The 23188-nt window shown below is 45.1% G+C and overlaps 1 protein-coding gene across 1 annotated transcript in view; it reads right to left on the minus strand.

Annotated features, from left to right (window-relative positions):
• LOC114643014 (uncharacterized) overlaps window positions 1-23188 on the minus strand; it is a gene marked incomplete at its 3' end in the record, with an annotated part of 1911439 nt that overhangs the window by 1238597 nt on the left and 649654 nt on the right. The gene's annotated exons all lie outside the window — the stretch shown is intronic.

Here is a 23188-nt window from a genome sequence, read left to right on the forward strand (position 1 = left end):
ATTAATAAAAGACTCCCCAAACCCAAAAGCCTTCATGACATTCCATGGTCAAGAAATATAAGACCAGTCCGAAACCCAAACAGTTTTGCAGCAGCCAAAATGTCCTGAATTAAAAAAATGTTATTAAAAATGGATCTGCCAGCCACGCAGTAATTTTAATCAGGATGCACCAGTCTCTCCAAAACTTGGACCGTCCTGTTAGCTAAGGCTTTGGAGAGAACTTTATAGTCTGCGTCTAAGAGAGACACTGGCCGCCAGTTCTTAATGAGACACAAGTCTCCCTTCTTCGGTAGCAGCGTGATCACAGCTCTACGGCAGCTTTGAGGTAACAAACCAGTTTTAAAACTCCACTGAAACACTTCCAACAAATCCAGGCCAATGACATCCCAGAATTCTTTACAAAACTCCACTGGAATGCCATCGATTCCTGGGATCTTCCCTGTTTTCAGCTGTCCCAGGGCTGTGGTGAGTTCTGTGAAGGTCACTTCACTATTTAGATCTGCCACGTCTGCATAGGGAAGCTGCGGTAAGTCCTGCAAAAAGGCCTATTGGTCTTCACTGCCACCATCTTCATCTGCAGCAAACAGAAGTTCATAAAATTCGCGGACCACCTGCCTTATTTCGCTGGGCTCTTGTGTCTCTCTGCCATCGGGTGTTCTTATACAATGTAAGATTTTACTCTGCAAGTTTTTTTTCTCTAAACCAAAAAAGTACTGCGTTGGTGCATCCATCTCAGTCAAACGCTGAAAGCGGGCCCTCACTAACGCCCCCCTGAGCTCTGGTCTCAAGCAGGTGGGCCAACCCCAGTTTAGCAGTAGTCAGGCTCGCCTGCAGCTGCTCATTTGGACCCTCCTCTAGTTGCCGTTGAAATTCAGCTATTTGATTTTCCAAAGCTGCCATTTCTGACCGCAATACTTGGGTGACATTTCTGGTATACTCCTGCCACAAAGCCCGGATGTGACTCTTCCCAACCTCCCACCACTGTTGTAAGCTGGTGAACTCCTTCTTCATAGCCTTCCAACCTCCCCAGAAATGAACAAATAACTCTTTGAAGTTTTGATCTTTGAGGAGGAGTGTGTTAAAATGCCAGTACGGACTACGGGGTCTGTACACGTTAAAAAGAAGTGAACAACACACCAGACTGTGATCGGAGAAGCCAGTAGGCACAATAGAGCACACTTTAAATAACCCTAACAGGTGCTTAAAATTGTAGACATGATCAAGTCTCGCCATTGAGATTGTGTTTCCACTCATCCTCCCCCATGTGTATTGCTGACAGGCCCCATTTTTAGCCCTCCACACATCTTCCAGCCCAACGTCCTTAATTATTTTTCCCAAAGCTCGCGCTGAGCGAGGGTGCGGTTCCAGTCCACTGTTTCTGTCCATCCTTGTGTCAAGTGTACAATTAAAATCCCCTCCTAACACCACCACGTCCTCAGGGTCACACTTACATAAAAGATCTCCTAACTTGTTAAAGAAGTGGAGCCTCTCCTCACCCTCATTCGGGGCGTACACGTTAATAAAAGTAATGACACTGCCTTGAAGTTTTACTGTCACTTTCAGGAGTCTCCCTTTCACCAACTCATCAGTCCTGCAGACTTCTACTTGAAGCCCTCCAAGAAATAAAATGGCCACTCCAGCACTAACATTTGTCCCATTGCTAAAAAAAATGTCCCCTTTCCAATCCCTACCGCACTCCCACTGATTTTGCTCATCAATGTGGGTTTCTTGTAGAAAGGTGACATTCAAATCTTTTTGTCTGATAAAATCAAAAAGTGCGACCCTCTTATCTGGACTTCTCCCCCCATTAATATTTAGGGTTCCTATGTGTACACTTGCCATGGTACCTGAATATATAGATGAACACACAATGAAACACAGGGAACACCACAAAGACCGTGGAGTGGATTTAACAGGGGGCTTAGCCATTAGGTGGTGTTTAAATTGGACTGTTTTCTCAGTTTACTGGTTAAATTCTTGAGCCTCATGAGCTCTTTAACGTCAAACATCGCGGAGGCTGCTTTGTCCCGACGCAACCCACGGACAGACGATATAAAGAGGTCAATATCTGGGAAAAACTCAGCCACGTCCACCCCCTTTTTACCGGCGGTCCATCCATCCATCCATCCTCTTCTGCTTATCCGAGGTCGGGTCGCGGGGGCAGCATCTTGAGCAGAGAAGCCCAGACTTCCCTACCCTTGGCCACTTCTTCTAGCTCTTCCGGGGGAATCCCAAGGTGTTCCCAGGCCAGCCGGGAGACATAGTCCCTCCAGCATGTCCTGGGTCTTCCCCGGGGCCTCCTCCCGGTTAGACGTGCCCGGAACACCTCACCAGGGAGGCGTCCAGGAGGCATCCTGATCAGATGCCCGAGCCACCTCATCTGACTCCTCTCGATGCGGAGGAGCAGCGGCTCTACTCTGAGCTTCTCACCCTATCTTTAAGTGAGAGCCCAGACACCCTGCGGAGGAAACTCATTTCAGCCGCTTGTATTTGCGATCTCGTTCTTTCAGTCACTACCCATAGCTCATGACCATAGGTGAGGGTAGGAACATAGATTGACTGGTAAATTGAGAGCTGAGCCGTAACGACAGACCGATGCAGAGCACGCATAACTGCGGATGCCACACCGATCCGCCTGTCGATCTCACGCTCCATTCTTCCCTCACTCGTGAACAAGACCCCAAGATACTTGAACTCCTCCACTTGGGGCAGGATCTCGCTACCAACCCTGAGAGGGCACTCCACCCTTTTCCGGCTGAGGACCATGGTCTCGGATTTGGAGGTGCTGATTCCCATCCAAGCCGCTTCACACTCGGCTGCGAACCGATGCAGAGAGAGCTGAAGATCACGGCCTGATGAAACAAACAGGACAACATCATCTGGAAAAAGCAGTGACCCAATCCTGAGTCCACCAAACCGGACCCACTCAACGCCCTGGCTGCGCCTAGAAATTCTGTCCATAAAAGTTATGAACAGAATCAGTGACAAAGGGCAGACCTGGCAGAGTCCAACTCTCACTGGAAATGGGTTTGACTTACTGCCGGCAATGTGGACCAAGCTCTGACACCGATCGTACAGGGACTGAACAGCCCTTATCAGGGGGTCCGGTACCCCATACTCTCTGAGCACCCCCCACAGGATTCCCCGAGGGACACGGTCAAATGCCTTTTCCAAGTCCACAAAACACATGTAGACTGGTTGGGCGAACTCTCATGCACCCTCCAGGGGCCTCATGTATAACGGCGTGCGTAGAACTCACACTATAACATGGCGTAAGCACAAAAGCGGGAATGTGCGTACGCACAGAAAAATCCAGATGCAGGAATCTGTACGTATGCAAACTTTCACATTGTTCCACTACATAAATCCCGATCAGCGTGAAAAGTAACGCACGTGCACGCGCCTTCTGTCCCGCCCCAACTCCTCCCAGAATTACGCCTCTTTGAATATGCAAATCGATATAAATAGCCTTCTGAGAAAAGACAATGGGAAAAGCACAGGGGAAAATATAAGAATTTCAGCGAATACCAAGTGGAGGCAAAGGAAAAACGTACTATTTGTTGGTGTAAACAGTCGTATAATCAACAAAAGAAAGTTGATCGAGTGACAGAGTGTCGGAGAAACTCGAAAGATCAACTTCACAAAGTCGTACAGTGCCCGAAATAAAAAAGAAATCACATATCAAAGTCGCCGTGAAAACGCGAGTCGTAGCCCACCGTCTGAGTGTCATATGAAAGCTTATTAGGGTACAGACAAAAAAATAGGCACACAGTGGGAAAAAAAGCACGAAATGTCAACTTTAATCTCAAAATTTCCACTTTAATCACGTAGTTTATTTTGCCATTAAAGTAGAACATCATAAACTTCATCTTAAAATCGTTTAATTTACTAGTTTCTCAAATCCCATTGTAACTAAAGTAGCACATTAAATGCTTTGTTCTGTATTTGATCTTCTATGTGTGTGAATCACTACCTGCTTCTTAAATGGGCTTTCTGTTTCTCCGACAGGACAAATAATCCATTACATTCGTGATATTACAGCTCTCTGAATAATTAAAATACTGAGATGTATACGTGATATCTTTTTCATGATGATAGGAATGAAAGCATGTTATTAAACATGGGAACACGGTGGCGCAGTGCTTGTTCATATCTCAAGCAAGAGGCTTGCTGCGCCATGCGCGACTTTCAATGAAATAATTTATCACAGCAGTACTGTCTCTTTCAAACGTACTAACCTCCAATTCCTATCCCTACTTTTCTTTCTCCAAATACCCAATCGCCACACAATCAGCTATGTAATAGACGTGAAGCCATCTGTAAGATTAGAATGCCGATTCTTCAAAACTTTTAAGGAACATTGAAATATCTTCGTAGTACGTGTTTAATTATTCTATCTGTCTATCTTTCTAGTGTTGCGTCAGCGTAAGAATACAACGCAATGCAGGAACAATCGCGGCACTGTGTCCTCACATGTTTAATTATTAACAATACAGATTATTTAAATGAAGTTAAAGTTTTATCTGTATAATATAGTCAACATATTTTGCTGCATTTCATCTTAAAAATGAATATCGTCATCATATGTAAATACGCGCTTTATAAAGTGGCAGGTTGTGCAATATTATAACTGTATCCCAAGTTTACAGTGAGGTGATTGTACTTATAAGTAAACAGTTCTACAAGGAGCACTTGATGGACTGATTGAGTGCGTTTATAGTTCTTGGGATGAAACTTTTTCTAAACCGCGAAGTCCGTACTGGGAAGTCTCTAAAGCGTTTTGCCGTGGCTAAGGCAGCATCTGCTTCATGCTGTATACCGATAATTCTCTTTCTGATCAGCTGCTGCTGTGATTCCCCACTCAGATACAGTGATATAAATACTCTGAGTGGTGCTGTGAGAATAATATGGAAAAAGATGATCTGCTGTGGCAACCCTTAACGGGAGCAGCTGAAAGAAGAAGAAGAAGTGCAGTGAGAGTAACAACAATAAAGCAGTTCTGGTATTTGGAATACTATGGCTATTCCCTGGACCATTATATTGCTGCAGGTTAATTACAATCAGATGCATTACACTAATAAACAATATGCAGTTAGTTTCAGTGTATTTATAAAGCCGCGTCAGGAATGTGGAGCTAAGAAAGAAAGGGTGATCACACAGGAACAGTAGCACTGCTTTGACGCTGGGTGCCGCCAGTCTGCAAAACCGAGCGGAGAAATTGCGTACGCCAAGGTATGAGTTACCATGGAAATGTGCGTGGCTTTACGCCAAGTTTAGGTTTTAAACATCGCGATTTGAACATGGAGACGTTCATACACAACATTTCTGTGCATATGCACCGTTTATACATGAGGCCCCAGGACTCTGCTAAGGGTGCAGAGCTGGTCCACTGTTCCGCGACCAGGACGAAAACCACACTGTTCCTCCTGAATCCGAGGATTGACTATCCGATGGACCCTCCTCTCCAGGACCCCCGAATAGACTTTTCCAGGGAGGCTGAGGAGTGTGATCCCTCTGTAGTTGGAACACACCCTCCGGTCCCCTTTCTTAAAGAGGAGGACCACCACCCCGGTCTGCCAATCCAGAGGCACTGTCCCTGATGTCTATGCGATGTTGTAGAGACGTGTCAACCAAGACAGTCCTACAATATCCGGAGCCTTGATGAATTCTGTGTGTATCTCATCCACCCCTGGGGCCCTGCCACCAAGGAGTTTTTTGACCACCTTGGTGACCTCACTCCCAGAGATGGGGGAGCCCACCTTTGAGTCCCCAGGCTCTGCTTCCTCATTGGAAGGCATGTTATTGGGATTGAGGTGGTCTTCGAAGTACTCCCCCCACCGACCCACAATGTCACGAGTCGAGGTCAGCAGCGCACCATCCCCACCATACACAGTGTTGACACTGCACTGCTTCCCCCTCCTGAGATGCCGGATGGTGGACCAGAATCTCCTCGAAGCCATCCGAAAGTCGTTCTCCATGGCCTCCCCAAACTCCTCCCATGCCCGAGTTTTTGCCTCAGCAACCACCAAAGCCACATTCCGCTTGGCCTGCCGGTACCTATCAGCTGCCTCCAGAGTCCCACAGAACACGTTTGGGCCTACCAGGGGGGCCATTCCTCCCAATCACGCCCTTCCAGGTCTCACTGTCATTGCCCACGGGAGCATTGAAGTCTCCCAGCAGTACGAGGGAGTCCCCAGAAGGTATGCCCTCTAGCACCCCCTCCAGGGACTCCAAAAAGGGTGGGTACTCCAAACTGCTGTTTGGGGCATACGCACAAACAACAGTTAGGACCCGTCCCCCCACCCGAAGGCAGAGGGAGGCTACCCTCTCGTCCACCAGGCTAAACCCCAATGAACAGGCTCCAAGTTGGGGGGCAATAAGTATACCCACACCCGCTCGGCGCCTCTCACCGGGGGCAACTCCAGAGTGGTAGAGAGTCCAGCCCCTCTCAAGGAGATTGGTTCCAGAGTCCAAGCTGTGCGTTGAGGTGAGCCCGACTATATCTAGCCAGAACCTCTCGACCTCGCGCACTAGCTCAGGCTCCTTCCCCTTCAGAGTGGTGACATTCCACGTCCCAAGAGCCAGCTTCTGTAGCCGAGGATCGGACCGCCAAGGTCCCCGCCTTCGGCCACAACCCAACTCACAATTTACCCGACCTCCTTGGCACCTCCCATAGGTGGTGAGCCCATGGGAAGGGGGACCCACGTTGCCTCTTCGGGCTGTGCCAGGCCGAGCCCCATGGGTGCAAGCCCAGCCACCAGGCGCTCGCCATCGAGCTCCACCTCCAGGCCTGGATCCAGAGGGGGACCCCGGTGACCCGAGTCCGGGAGAGGGAAAACGCCATCCAAAGTTTTCATTCATCATAGAAGGTTTGTTTAACCGCACTTTGTCTCATCCCTCACCTGGGACCAGTTTGCCTTGGGTGGCCCTACCAGAGCTCCTAGGATCATTGGGACACGCAAACCCCTCCACCACGATAAGGTGGCGGTTAAAGAAGGGGCTTTTACCGGCGGTATTCACCAAAAACTCTTTTACACTTTGAGCGCTGTAACCCCTCCTGGCTTTTAACTCTGGGGGCTCCGAGGCAGCAGACCCATCAGAGATATTGCCATCATCGTTCTCTTCCCCGACACTCCCTGCAGTTGAAACATCATCAGCCGTCTCCACGAAGAGAGGAAAATCCTCCTGACAAGGACCATAGGCGGGATCCTCTCCAATTATCCCCGAGCCCTGACTTAAAACAAGTTTCTTACGTGCCCGATCTTCTCTTTCTCCTTGCCTCTTTTGAGCAGGACGTTTAAATTCACCTTTTTCCTCAGGCACGTTGCTGCCTCCCTCATCCATGTCAATGTCTCCCCACACACTTTCTGCTGCTGCTGCTGTCTGACCTACAGTCTCACTACCGCCTTCATTCAGTTCATCCCTGGGAGGCACCTGATCCTCCTGCCCTTCAGATCTAGTGGCATTTCCATTCTTAACACCCCTCGCCTCCACAAGCACCTCTGCGCCATCAGCCACTACTGGATGATCTTTCACTTCCTGCCCCTCTTTTTCTGTAACTGCATCGTCAGTTTTCTTGTGCCCATGTTGTCTCTCAGAACACTGTTTAATTAAATGTGCTTCACTCTCGCACCCAAAACATTTCATTTCATTCGAAGTGGCAAAAATCACATAATCGAAACCGTCAACTCTGAACTTCATTGCCACATTTAAGTCATCGTCCATTCTATTTAAAACCAATAAACTTGTCTTCTAAAAGACATGCTGCTCCAACTCTTTTGCTATAGTTTCATTCTTGAGAAAGGGCAGCGCATTCGAAATCATCACTCTGCGGGACGGGACGGCTAAAGGGGAAACCTGTACAAAGGAGCCATTAATAACGACCCCCTTCTCAACCACTATGGGAACTAAATCCACAGAGCTCAGGAAAACAGCGATGGACCCGCTCATTCGTGAAGCCGATTTCATATTCTCACATCCGATCACTTCGCCTACCACCAACACCCCTGCTTCCAACGGGACAAACTTCTCCGAAATAAGTTTAACCCCATGGCGGCGGCTTAGACGCTCAAGATTCGCAGCCTTTGTGGCTGCCATGGCCTAAGCCACTCAGTTCAAAACAAGTTTATCAGTTTACACCAAAGAAAGATAGAAATAAGAAAGTAGAAAATCAGAAGAAAAGAAATCACCACACTCACCTCACATCATCCACTACCAGTTCCACTCACACACACTCGAAACAACCACCCAGCATGCACAGCGACAGCAACACAGGAAGGAGATAGATAGATAGATATGAAAGGCACTATATGACAGACAGACAGACAGACAGACAGACAGACAGACAGACAGACAGATAGATAGACAGATAGATAGATAGATAGATAGATAGATAGATAGATAGATAGATAGATAGATAGATAGATAGATAGATAGATAGATAGATAGATAGATAGATAGATAGATAGATAGATACTTTATTAATCCCCAAGGGGAAATTCACATACTCCAGCAGCAGCATACTGATAAAAACAAAATTAATTAAAGAGCAATAAAAGTGCCGTACACGTTAAAAAAATGCAAGGTGGAGAGTGCCAGGCAGGTATAACAGATAATAATCTTGTGTAGTGTTAACGTTTACCCCCTCGGTGGAATTAAAGAGTCGCATAGTGTGGTGGATGAACGATCTTCTCAGTCTGTCAGTGGAGCAGGATGGTGACAGCAGTCTGTCGCTGAAGCTGCTCCTCTGTCTGGAGATGATCCTGTTCAGTGGATGCAGTGGATTCTCCATGATTGACAGGAGTCTGCTCAGTGCCCGTCGCTCTGCCACAGATGTCAAACTGTCCAGCTCCATGCCTACAATAGAGCCTGCCTTCCTCACCAGTTTGTCCAGGTGTGAGGCGTCCCTCTACTTTATGCTGCCTCCCCAGCACAACACCGCATAGAAGAGGGCACTCATCCCACCGTCTGATAGAACATCTGCAGCATCTTATTGCAGATGTTGAAGGGCGCCTGTCTTCTAAGGATGTATAGTCGGCTCTGTCCTCTCTTGCACAGAGCATCAGTATTGGCAGTCCAGTCTAGTTTATCATCCAGCTGCACTCCCAGGTAATTATATGTCTGCACCCTCTGCACACAGTCACCTCTGATAATCAAGGGGTCCATGAGGGGCCTGGTCCTCCTAAAATCCACCACCAGCTCCTTAGTTTTGCTGATGTTCAGGTGTAGGTGGTTTGAGTCGCACCATTTTAACTCTTTTCTGGAATTTTGCACTGCTTTGTCTTTTTCGTAGTATGAAGACCAAACTCTCATTAAGTTCTCCAGATGTGGTCTCACTAGTGTGTTTTAAACCTTAAGAATAATCTTTTTTGATTTGTGCTCCACAAAGTAGGGTAGATTTGGGACTTATGGCACATCACAGCACAATGTCTGCTCTTATATGGGTGATCAATGATTTACTCTTCATTACTGCTTCAGGAAAATGTGTGTTTGTTATCTCTACTTCATTTCCAGTTTTTTCTATTTGTAGCCCCCTTAGTGTTGTTTACTTCCACAAAAATGAGTCACATTTTTTCAACAAGAAATAATGTTATTATGTGTAAAAGAGACATGAACATAACATATTGTACTGATGCAGATTTAGTATGTGTACTTTGTGTGACAAGTTTCAAAAGAGTCACCAACACAAAGGATGATGTTGCAGTCACGACAGTAGAAGTGTTTGTTTCTCTGCACATTTTTCTTGTAATATTTTTTTCTGTTGCCTGAGTATGAAGAGAGTGGAATATCAGCGCCTGATCTGCACGACTGAGGCCTTCATTTGTGTTATTGCAGGCCACCACAGTGCAAGGCTTAGCAACTTCCGCATTTCTCTGACACGAACTATAGCTAAGTTTCCATCCAGTTTTTTGCGACGTTTTGTTATCGACAAACAGAATATACGTAAAAAAAATGTGCGAAATTTGCTGTCTCCAGCCTGTTTCCATCCAACTGGCTTTTTATCGATAAAATGGTGTGCGTGATGACGTCATCCCCCCCAAAACGAACTGTCGCATAAGTTTTGTTGTATCGCGAAAAAAATCTGCCCTTGAGCCGTTTCCATACATAATTTTGTGTATGTCGCAAATTATCTACCTTTTGTTTTCCACGTTACACCCCCTCCACTAAACAAAGAAACAAAGAAATGGAGAGATTATTCAGACAGTTTTTTGAAATTTGCCAGCTTACTGTTATTTCAGTTTCACAAATAATTGGAATTGTACATAATATCCGAAGACGACAGCAGAATGAAGCAGTTGCTTGTCTGATAGCCCTAGAGCTCAAAGAAAGTACCCCAGTGCGACGAAACCCACGGGTATTGGAGACACGACGGAATAAGACCTTCTGGGAGGAGGTGGTGGAGAGACACTTCACAGAAAATCTCTGGCTGCAACATTTCAGAATGACACGGCCAACGTTTGAGATGTTTTGTGGATTCATCAGTCCTGATGTTGCGCCCATCACAGGTTGCCAACGACCACCGGTTCCAACCCAAAAGCGGATTGCCATCGCCCTTTACAAGCTGGCAACCTGCGCCGAGTATAGAGTAGTTGGAGAAACTTTCGGGGTTAGTAAAACTACCGTCCATCGATGTGTATATGCTGTGTGCACCGCTATTAAAGAAAAAATAATGCAGCGTTATATCAGACTTCCGACTGTAGCGGAGGCCAATGAAATTGCATACCGCAACTCCTTGGTGCATCTTGTGCCACAGATTTACGGTGCGCTGGATGGCATGCATGTGCCTATTCTTCCCCCGACGGAAGGCTACCGCGATTACATTAATCACAAAAGGTGGCCATCTATTGTTCTCCAGGCCCTTGTTGATGACAGGTGCATGATACGAGACATTTGCGTTGGCACTCCTGGAAGTGCCCATGATGCAGCTGTGTTTGCAGCATCGGATCTGTACAGGTGAGCCTACCTTTCAACATCCCTTCTCAGTGCGATAACAACTGAATTAGTACTGTAACCTGCTTCCCTTAAGGTTTTTAATTAAAACTGAAATTTGAATTAATACAAAATAACGACATTTAATCAAAAAAAACCTCTCTTCATCAGACCATGCGAACCGCTCCGCCATTCTCGTTTTGATTGCACGTGATGAAAATGTGACACATTTATTTGCGTTAAAGCCCTTTTTTCCGACAAAAAGTGTTTCCAATGTAGTTTTTGCGACATCTGAAGTATCGATATGGAATTTATGCGCTAAAGTTAAACGGAAAAATATTATGTCGACATGTACAACATTTTATCGATAATTAGCATTTCCATCAGCTATATCGGTAAAAAAATTTGAAGCGCTAAATATTTTTTCGCAAAAACTCCTTGGATGGAAACCTGGCTATTGTGAAGAAGCTGCATTGTGAACAGTCAGTCAATCAATCAATCAACTTTATTTAAAGTACAAAATCACCATGCAGCATGGTCCCAATACACTGTACAAATTAGAATACATGAGATATGATATAAAATAAGCAAATAAAACAGAAATTAAAATAAAACATCAATATTAAAACAATAATAGCTAATAAAATTGGAATAAAATAACATTGAAATATTAAAAGTTAAGGTATGTCAACAAAGGAATAATAAGGAACATTTCAAGGATTAAAGACCTAATTGAATTCTAAGGCACATTGTAATGAAGGGAGTAAAGGTCAGTTTTTAGTCTTGATTTTGTAGAAGAATGGGACCAAAAGCCAGATTGAAATTTGTCATAAATATTATTGTCAGACAAGTGGGCATTAAGTTGATCAGCGACAGTCCTTTCAAGTAATTTAGACATAAAAGAAAGACTGGAAATTGTTTGATAGATAGTCAAAATCATTGGACCCAAGCTAGGTTTTTTAAGCAAAGGCTTAATAATGGCAGTTTTAAAAGTGGAGGGCACAGAGCCAGTGGATTGTGACTTATTGATGATATTAGAACTAGGAGCAATTAAAACAGGGTCTAATATGCAGGTTGTTGGTTTGGAAGTATGGAAAATAAAAAGTTATTATATTCTTGTAGTAGCATAAGTAGATATGAAAACTTATAAGCATTAAACTTAGTGTAAGCGTTAACACGATTCAGGTATGCCAAGCAAATAGCTGAATAAAGGTACATGCCACATTTCTTTTTTAATTAAAGCTTAGCATGAAACTACCAATATCTTATCAGCCTGAAGGACAGAAGGGGGAGAATGATAGACAGAGACCACCCGAGATCAGAGAGGGGGGACACCTGCAAGTTGAAGGCTGGTCAGAAAATAAGTGGAGCAAAAGGTGAAGATGAATATCAAAACACAGAGAATATTGGTGGTTTCCATAAGAACTTGAAAGGGGCCAGCTGGAGAAAGGAGTCAAAATAAGCAGTGAATGAGCTGATTTGAGCGAGGTCAGGATAATAAGAAATGAGAGATGAAAAATTGAGTTTGCGTTATTGTTTATTGTAATAAAGCTAAGTACTCTGTTTGCTTGTCCTCTGACTCCTAGAGCCTTCTTTCAAGGTGAGAACCTCTGGTGTGTTTTCTGCCCCGACAGAAGCAGTTATCAGGCTGAACAAACCCACAGGGGAAACTAATTCAAATGGTGAAAACTGCAAGAGGTCCGAGCCACAGTGCCACAGTAGCCATCATACTGAGAGGAATGTAGACCATTGATTTTATTTCTAATCAAGTCAATCTTATTTATGAAATATCTCGGAAATTCATCAGCATTGAATGGAGAGCTATGTGCAGGAGCATTCTGTTTGAGCTTGATAACCGTAGGAAACCAAAATCATGGATTATTTCTGTTAGTGTTACTCAGATCAGATAAATATGCTGTCCTGGCAGCTTTATGTGCTCCTTTATAGTTCTTAAAACTTTCTACCCAGTCAAGATGAAAACACTCTTGCTTTGTCATACGTCAGCGGTGCTCAAGTTTTCTGCAAGTCTGTTTGAGTGCACAGATGTCATCTGAAAACCATGGTGCACATTTCTTCTGGGTGAGGGCTTTCTTGTAATTAGAAGAGCAACAGAATCCAACAATTTCAGCAATGCACTATTTAGGTTATCTGGGAGATTATCAAGGGAATCATATTTTGTACTACACGCATCAAGTATATCTGGTAGATGATCATTCAAAATAGACTTAGCATTACTGTCAATATGGCAATAAGTATTTGTACCAAGCTCAGGACACTTAATTGGAGTACAGAGAGCATAAATTGAAAAAGACACAGAAAATGGGAACCTGTAAAACTGATGAAACATCAAGGTCCACTGTGTTTCCAAAGTTGTGAGTCGCATCCTTCACATGTTAGGTAAAATTTAAACTCACAATGAGATCAATAAATTCCATTGCTTTAGAATCTGAACAGTTATTTATATGCATCTTAAAATTACCTAGTAAAATTATTTTATCATATTTGACAAGAGCAATTGACAATAACTCAGAGAACTTAGACTGGAAATTGGAGTTCTGCTTTGGGGGTCTATAAATTGTTAGCACAAGAACATGTTGTTGAGTTCTGATAACTAGAGCTAAGTATTCAATACCTGAGAAATCTCCAAAAGTGCAATCAGTGCCGGTGAACAAATTAGAAAAGACAGTTGGACTTCCACCGCCTTTCTTGTCTTGTCCAGCAGAAAATAAGAAATTAGAATCTGGAGGAGAAGCCTCAGTAAGTGTAGCTGAGGAGGTGGATGACAGCCAGCATTCAGTAAGAAACAAAAAATGTAGCTCATGTTTAGAAATAAAATCAATAATATAAAAACTCATACTACTGTAGAAACTCTTACTAATGTTCAATAGTGCAAACCTCATAACATGCGAGGTGGACATGGAGGGCACAGAGTTAAGCTTCTCCAAGCTGATCTGCACTATATTTTTTGATGTTAGGATGCTAGAAGGTTTTGCTAGATTAATTTTGTGTGTTATATTATAATGTTTATTTGATCTAATCTTGATTATTACAGGAATATTAGGGAGGCTCTCCCGATGGACTGTAACAGGAGCTGGTAACACAGACAAAAGGTAAAGGCAGGGGATCACTGGGATGATTATCAGAGAAACTGTCAAAAACACGGGTGCTCAGTCACTTCATAGAACAGTTTAACTTTGAGTACAATATGTTGTCTGCTAAACCTCGAACATCTAAGGAATTAGAGTGAATTCAGTCATTCCTGAAAAATAAAGGACGATTTCAGAAAAGATAAAAGTTGTCAATAAAGACTAAATTTAATGATGAGCAAGTCACCTGGAGCCATTTATGCAGCACAGAGTGCAACTAAAACATCCATGGGGTGGAATTGGACCAGAGATAAAAACAGTTTTCCCACAAGATTGGAGGAAGCTAAAAAGTTTGTTAAAATCATGTTTTAAAATTTAAGACTTCCGGTCGTGGATGTTGTTGCACTCTATGTGAATTTTCACATTTCGCACAGATACACATTTGTTGAGTAAACTGGGAAGGTGTTATAGGATATCAGAAACATCTGAGAAACAGTGGACAACAGCAAATCTTCTTCTGATGTTTCTGACAATTGAATCCCCCACGATCAGGGTAACTGGTTCGAGACGCCACGGCACAGCCTGGTGGACATTCCTCCCAGAAGGATGCAAAGGTGAGGCCTTCAACAGCAGCACAGGGGAAGGGGAGCACTTTGTAGTAGTAGCGATCACTAGACTCTGTGAGCCCCACCGAGTCACGTGCTGGGACTTGGATACAACCAGCCACGCATCAAGTGAAGCAGGAGGAGGAGATGTAAAGATAGAATAATCTTCATGTTCTTTTAAAACAGAGAATCTGTTCCCCAGCTGAATACTGAACTGTGTTTCGGGAGCTAATGTCTTTCTTATCTTTCTACATGATCTCAATCATTTTGCCTTTTTGTCACATGCCTATTTGCACACCATTGCATCTTTATGTGACAAAAGTCACTGTTGTGTCTCAGGTAAGAAACTCAATGCAGTGCAGCACTCATAACAATTAATGGGAGTCTGGAGACAAGTCCAAATGACACCTGCTTTATTTCAAACATGAGCTTCAATGTATATAAGAACAGTCTGATGCAATGTAATAAACACTGGATAGATGTATTACTGTATATGGATATACTCTACACCAAGGTCTGGGATATAACTGGAAAAAACAACCCTTTTATTGCTAAAAAATAAAAGTCCCTTTCAAAAACAGGCAAAACAACAAAAAAGTCACCAGGCATATCATGACAGTTTGGTCACAGAGTACCATATACATCAGTTTCACGTCTCATAACCATCACTATCACTTGATTCAGCTAATAGTTCTTTTCAATTTGTTCCAAACCTCGCTTTATAGATTCTCATTTAAGTGCCACTGTGGTTTAGTTAAAGGCTCCGCCTCATTCATGAATATTGATGAGTTACTTAAAAGTTTGGGGGTTTTTTTGCAGCATGATGTCATTTTTATCCACTAGATGGCAGCAGAATATTGTCCTGAGAGTTATTCAGTCTTGACACTGTAATGGCTTTTCATTACTGTCACCCCAATTCTGACTCAGGAATAACTGTAATTGCCAAAGAGGTTCAAGGACTCTTATGTAGCCATTCATGTATCCCTTATTTCACAGTCAGATTACTGTATTGCACTAAAGCTGGATGTTAACCAGTCTATTTTATCTTGGTTACAGTTATTCCAGAGTGCAGATGATGGGATGTCACTGGTACTGTGATGAGCGTCAGTATACTGACAGGTCTGACCAATCTCCATTGGCTTCTGGTGAGGTAGAGGATACAGTTTAAGATGCTGCTGCCCACTTTGGCTCTCCGTTACCTCACTGAATTTCTCTGTCCAGTGTCTGTTTCTGTGTCTTTATGATCATCAGGACAGTCATTTTGTAATATTTCACATTCTCACTGTAATTCAAAGCCAGATTTCAGTAGCAGCCCCTCAGCTTTAGAACAGTCTACCACTGCTTATTAGGGGGGGGTACCATCTAGTAGTCTGGAGGTGGGGCTCGATGGCGAGCGCCTGGTGGCCAGGCTTGCACCCATGGGGCTCGGCCGGGCACAGCCCGAAGAGGCAACGTGGGTCCCCCTTCCCATGGGCTCATCACCTATGGGAGGGGCCAAGGAGGTCGGGTGCAGTGTGAGTTGGGTGGTGGCCGAAGGCAGGGACCTTGGCGGTCCAATCCTCGGCTACAGAAGCTGGCTCTTGGGACGTGGAATGTCACCTCTCTGAAGGGGAAGGAACCTGAGCTAGTGCACGAGGTTGAGAGGTTCCGGCTAGATATAGTCGGGCTCACCTCGACGCACAGCTTGGACTCTGGAACCAATCTCCTTGAGAGGGGCTGGACTCTCTACCACTCTGGAGTTGCCCCCGGTGAGAGGCTCCGAGCAGGTGTGGGCATACTTATTGCCCCCTGACTTGGAGCCTATGCATTGGGGTTTACCCCAGTGGACGAGAGGGTAGCATCCCTACGCCTTTGGGTGGGGGGACGGGTCCTAACTGTTGTTTGTGCGTATGCACCGAACAGCAGTTCGGAGTACCCACCCTTTTTGGAGTCCCTGGAGGGGGTGCTAGAGGGCATACCTTCTGGGGACTCCATCATTCTGCTGGGAGACTTCAATGCTCACGTGGGCAATGACAGTGAGACCTGGAAGGGCGTGATTGGGAGGAATGGCCCCCCCGATCTGAACCCGAGCGGTGTTTTGTTATTGGACTTCTGTGCTCATCACGGATTGTCCATAACGAACACCATGTTCAAGCATAAGGGTGTTCATATGTGCACTTGGCACCAGGACACCCTAGGCCTCAGTTCGATGATCGACTTTGTGGTCATGTCGTCGGACTTGCGGCCACATGTCTTGGACACTCGGGTGAAGAGAGGGGCGGAGCTGTCAACTGATCACCATCTGGTGGTGAGTGGGCTTCGATGGTGGGGGAGGATGCTGGTCAGGCCTGGTAGGCCCAAACGTGTTGTGAGGGTCTGCTGAGAACGTCTGGCAGAGCCCCCTGTCAGAAGTAGCTTCAACTTCCACCTCCGGCAGAACTTCGACCACATCCCGAGGGAGCTGGGGGACATTGAGTCCGAATGGGCCATGTTCCGTGCCTCTATTGTTGAGGCGGCTGACCGGAGCTGTGGCCGTAAGGTGGTCGGTGCCTGTCGTGGCGGCAATCCCTGAACCCGTTGGTGGACACCGGCAGTGTGGGATGCTGTCAAGCTGAAGAAGGACTCCTACCGGTCCCTTTTGTCCTGTGGGACTCTGGAGGCAGCTAATAGGTACCGGCAGGCCAAGCAGAATGCGGCTTCGGTGGTTGCCGAGGCAAAAACTCGGACATGGGAGGAGTTTGGGGAGGCCATGGAGAACGACTTTCGGACGGCTTCGAGGAGATTCTGGTCCACCATCCGGCGTCTCAGGAGGGGGAAACAGTGCAGTATCAACACTGTATATGGTGGGGATGGTGTGGTGCTGACCTCGACTCGGGACGTTGTGGGTCAGTGGGGGGAGTACTTCGAAGACCTCCTCAATCCCACTAACATGCCTTCCAATGAGGGAGCAGAGCCTGGGGACTCAGAGGTGGGCTCCCCCATCTCTGGGACTGAGGTCACCGAGGTGGTCAAAAAAACTCCTTGGTGGCAGGGCCCCGGGGGTGGATGAGATACGCCCAGAGTTCCTCAAGGCTCTGGATGTTGTAGGGCTGTCTTGGTTGACACGTCTCTGCAACATCGCATGGACATCAGGGACAGTGCCTCTGGATTGGCAGACCGGGGTGGTGGTCCCACTCTTTAAGAAGGGGGACCAGAGGGTGTGTTCCAACTACAGAGGGATCACACTCCTCAGCCTCCCTGGAAAAGTCTATTCGGGGGTCCTGGAGAGGAGGATCCGTCGGATAGTCGAACCTCGGATTCAGGAGGAACAGTGTGGTTTTCGTCCTGGTCGCGGAACAGTGGACCAGCTCTACACCCTTAGCAGAGTCCTGGAGGGTGCATGGGAGTTTGCCCAACCAGTCTACATGTGTTTTGTGGACTTGGAAAAGGCGCTCGACCGTGTCCCTCGGGGAATCCTGTGGGGGGTGCTACGGGAGTATGGGGTACCAGACCCACTGATAAGGGCTGTTCAGTCCCTGTACGATCAGTGCCAGAGCTTGGTCCGCATTGCCGGCAGTAAGTCGAACCCGTTTCCAGTGAGAGTTGGACTCCGTCAGGTCTGCCCTTTGTCACCGATTCTGTTCATAACTTTTATGGACAGAATTTCTAGGCGCAGCCAGGGTGTTGAGGAGGTCCGGTTTGGTGGACTCAGGATTGGGTCACTGCTTTTTGCAGATGATGTTGTCCTGTTTGCTTCATCAGGCCGCGATCTTCAGCTCTCTCTGGATCGGTTCGCAGCTGAGTGTGAAGCGGCTGGGATGGGAATCAGCACCTCCAAATCCGAGACCGTGGTCCTCAGCCGGATAAGGGTGGAGTGCCCTCTCAGGGTTGGGAGCGAGATCCTGCCCCAAGTGGAGGAGTTCAAGTATCTCAGGGTCTTGTTCACGAGTGAGGGAAGAATGGAGCGTGAGATCGACAGGCGGATCGGTGCGGCGTCCGCAGTGATGCGGGCTCTGCATCGGTCTGTCATGGTGAAAAAGGAGCTGAGCCGTAAGGCAAAGCTCTCAATTTACTAGTCGATCTATGTTCCTACCCTCACCTATGGTCATGAGCTATGGGTAGTGACCGAAAGAACGAGATCGCGAATACAAGCGGCTGAAATGAGTTTCCTCCGCAGGGTGTCTGGGCTCTCCCTTAAAGATAGGGTGAGAAGCTCAGAGTAGAGCCGCTGCTCCTCCGCATCGAGAGGACTCAGATGAGGTGGCTCGGGCATCTGATCAGGATGCCTCCTGGACGCCTCCCTGGTGAGGTGTTCTGGACACGTCTAACCGGGAGGAGGCCCCGGGGAAGACCCAGGACACGCTGGAGGGACTATGTCTCCCGGCTGGCCTGGGAACGCCTTGGAATTCTCCAGGAAGAGCTAGAAGAAGTGGCCGGGGAGAGGGAAGTCTGGGCATCTCTGCTCAAGCTGTTGCCCCCGCGACCCGACCTTGGATAAGCGGAAGAGGATGGATGGATGGATGGACCATCTAGTAGTGCCTCTATGGATAAGCTCAAGGAGTTTTGTGAGCTTCTGTTCTCTTCTCATTCTGAATAGTTCTGTTTGGATGTGCTTTCATTGCTTTATTTTGTTATTGTTTGTTCATTTTGTGATTTTTAGCTTCATTGTGTGTTTTATGATATTTAATACAACTTTGTTTAACTTTGGCATTTGAATTGTGCTATAAAATGACCCTGACAATGTTGACTGACACTTTACGATCTCCTTGCTTTACACGGTCGGCTCTGAGTGACCTTGTCTGCTTGCCGCTCAGGTGTCGATCTCCCGCTGACGAGCACTTGAGTTCTGTTGTCACACGCCATCCAGCATCACAAATCTGTTCATCTCAGTCAAACTGTAACAAGCCGCGTGTTTCGAAGTCACTCCGAGTCTGTGCTGTGCTGCTGCTCAGTTAATGCAGAACTTGGCCAGCATCAATCCATACTTTTTGTCATTTCTGACACTTCACCAAACACACAGACAAAAACAAATAACACAGAAGAAATTTAAAATGAACCAACACTATATTTAGATAAATGAAACCATCTTAGATAAATAAACTCTTAATGAAAGTACATGTTAGCTTCTTCTACTGAAAAAAATACACCACAGCGCAGAGGTGAGGAGACTTAGAGAAATAAGCCTGCTTAGTTCAACCAGAGGAGACGGCATGGAGACTTTATCCTGGTCTTCAAAATTCTCAAAGACATCAGTAATGCAGATGCAGCCAAATTCTTAGGACTAAATGGAGACTCGTGTACTTGTGGACACCTCTGGAAATTGTGCATTTAGGACTGAAGCCAGGAAGAACTTCTTTACGTTAAGAGTTGTGGGATCCTGACACAAATTACTGAGCCATGGAGTTGAAGTAGACACCTTGACAACTTTTAAGGAAGATCTGGACGAGATGTTTGGACAGCTGAACTATTAGATAAACAAATGAGTGACAAATGGACTGAATGGCCTCCTCTCATTTCTTGAATTTCTTGTGGATTGGCAGCTCTTCATATTCATATAAGGACTAGACGTGATTTTGGCAGCACAAGGAAGAAGCTGTGCTGGGTTGAGGTCTGCTGCACACATATGTCTGTTCTGTTAGTAATAACTCAAAGATGATTGAGCAAACAGTATAGGATGGCAGACTCAGATTTCCTTGTGCCCCCTCATCTTGGACACTGGATGTGAGGTCCTTGTCAGTTTCAGACCACTTTCTTCTCCGTTTTTTGTTTTATTCCACATAAGATGGTAGTCATTTTCATTTTCCTTTATTAAACTGGCATGATTTGCCTCCTTTTTGCTACTTCAACACTCCTCACACTCTCCAAACTCCAACACACACATTACTTTGGCTCCTGCAGGTCCCCATTATGCAACCACTAGGACTGATTCTATTTGTAGTAGCAATCATATTTGCTGAAATTAATTTTTTGCACACTAAAAAAAACTAATACAAGGTTAATAGAACATTTCAGACCTTACAATGAACCTGCTGATATGCTTTGTTGTTTTCTTACAAATACTATTTTGTCTTCCTCAAAAGACATGTTTAAGATAAGAATTGTTCTAATAAGTTAGATGTGTCAATCATAGCGGACCTGCCATTAGAAAGCCTGTGATTGGTTAGGGTCCATGCATACTTAATCTACGTATTCACCATTGTGATGGCTTACAAGTCGACACTGAGGTGGACCCCACAGAGCCTTTGGTATCACCGCGGTGCTGCTGATCTAAATGTGGCCGTGTCTATCAATGAGGAGCTTACTGACTTAAACCACCACACAGAGAGTGACACTCGAGTCTTCCTTGAAGGAGACATTAAACACCCGCGTATGATGACAAGAACAGAACACGTTTAATAATAAAACTGTACAAAAGGACCACTGTGTCCAGTGACTGTCAGAACTTCAATATCAGAAAGAACAAGCAACCAGAAAATCATAAAAAGTGAAAAAGAACAAACCTGACTGTAAAGAAAAACCTGCAATTACAATACTGACTTCGTTAGCATCAGTTTTAAGTTTAAATTCCTAATCATAAATTATTAAAGGAAAAAGTCAACTTTGGAAACCCATAATAAAGAAAAACAAAACATGAGACTCAGACTCGTCATAATTACACCCAAGAAAAGCTCTACCTCACTTCTCTGTAGCAGCCCTGCGCTCAATACGGCCCTCTGCTCGAATGTCGCTTGTTAGTTTGACTTTGGATATTTCTGTTTCAAAATGGCTGTGTGTCAAAAATTAGTTAAAACATTTGCAAGTCTATTGATTAACCATTTAAAACATAAATGACAGTAATGTGTTATTATTTCTATCTCCTGCACTCTATTCTGTGCTACTTGTAAGGTTCTAAGGCCCCCATCAGTATAATAACCTCATTTAGACTTATTTTTTGTTTTGCTCTAAATTTCTATAATAACGCAGTCATCAGTGTTTTGGGGGTCTACTGCACACTATAAATATCACATTTTCTCACAGATTTTTTACTTGAACCCACATCTCCTCACTAATGTGGCTCATCTTCTACATGAAGCTGCTCCTATTCCAGTTCTCTGTTATGCAGATGCCATTCCTCCACCTTTCTGATTTTGCCTTTATTTTTTAAATAACACGTTTCAGAACGAGTCAATGTCCATCACCACAAGGTCCTGAAAACAGATGGACACCTCAAAGTGTCATTCAGCCCTGCCTATGAAGTGCAGTCTGATAGCTATGAAGGTGAACTACAAACAGCATGTCTGTCATAACTAGCAGCATCCACCATGACAGAGTGATATGTCCTCACACATACTGTCCATCAACTACCAATTAGATATGAAGAGCGGAGGTGTCGTGTTGTGGCTCAGAGGACTCCAACTGGTGTCTTGATGGTCCTCTAAACCAGGGGTTCTCAAACTCGGTCCTGGGGACCCCCTGTGGCTGCAGGTTTTTGTTCTAACCAGATTCATAATCAGTGACAACACCTGATCACACTGATCTCATTTAATTAGCTGATATTATTTTTCCTCTTCTCTTATTCTACATTTAGAAAAGCATAGCAGCATCCATCATCCAACCCGCTATATCCTAACTACAGGGTCATGGGGGTCTGCTGGAGCCAATCCCAGCCAACACAGGTTGCAAGGCAGGAAACAAACCCAGGGCAGGTTGCCAGCCCACCGCAGGGCACACACACACACACACACACACTAGGGACAATTTAGGATCACCAATGCACCTAACCTGCATGTCTTTGGACTGTGGGAGGAAACCGGAGCAGACACGGGGAGAACATGCAAACTCCACATAGGGAGGACCCAGGAAGCGAACCCAAACGGGCTTCCTTACTGCGAGGCAGCAGCGCTACCACTGCGCCACCGTGCCGTCACATAGCAGCATGATTTTTATATTTATAAGACATTTAGAAACATTTCTATTTTTGCTAGAGATTTAAATGCTTAACTCCCTGTTGTTGATTTTATTATATTTTGCCCTTTCTCTGTGCAGTTTGCTCCCTTCATTGTATCTTACTAATGACCACATGCAGAGCAGACAGCCAGACAAACAACACTGAATAATCAAAGGCTGCAACTACTTTAGCATCAAACTCACTAATTAGAAAATAATGAATTAAACAATTAGAACACCCAGCAAAAAATAGAATAAAAATCAAGATGAAAATATTGTGAAAAAGAAAAAAAAAACATTATTACCATATAACTGCTTGGCATATTTTTATATATATATATATAAAACCAAATTTCTACATTTTTCCTTAAACAAGGAATCTAGAAAAAAAACTTTTCACTTGATTAGCCCGGGGGTCCAATTAAAAACAGAAACTGATTGGAACAAAAACCTGCAGCCACAGGGGGCCCCCAAGACCGATGTTGAGAGCCCCTTCTCTAAACTATGGCTGCTGCCACTCTCCTGACTTTTACAGGCGCTGTCAGTTATTTAGTGACCACTACTGACCCTTTCAGTGATGCTGGCCATCTTAATGCCCTTTCTACCCGTGATATCCCCTCACTAGGTGGGCAGTTTGTAACAATCAGCCTTAAACATAAGTGGGTTATGGCTCAAACTGTTCAT

The sequence above is a fragment of the Erpetoichthys calabaricus genome, chromosome 2 (genome assembly GCF_900747795.2).
Source record: "Erpetoichthys calabaricus chromosome 2, fErpCal1.3, whole genome shotgun sequence".
Lineage (NCBI taxonomy): Eukaryota > Metazoa > Chordata > Cladistia > Polypteriformes > Polypteridae > Erpetoichthys > Erpetoichthys calabaricus.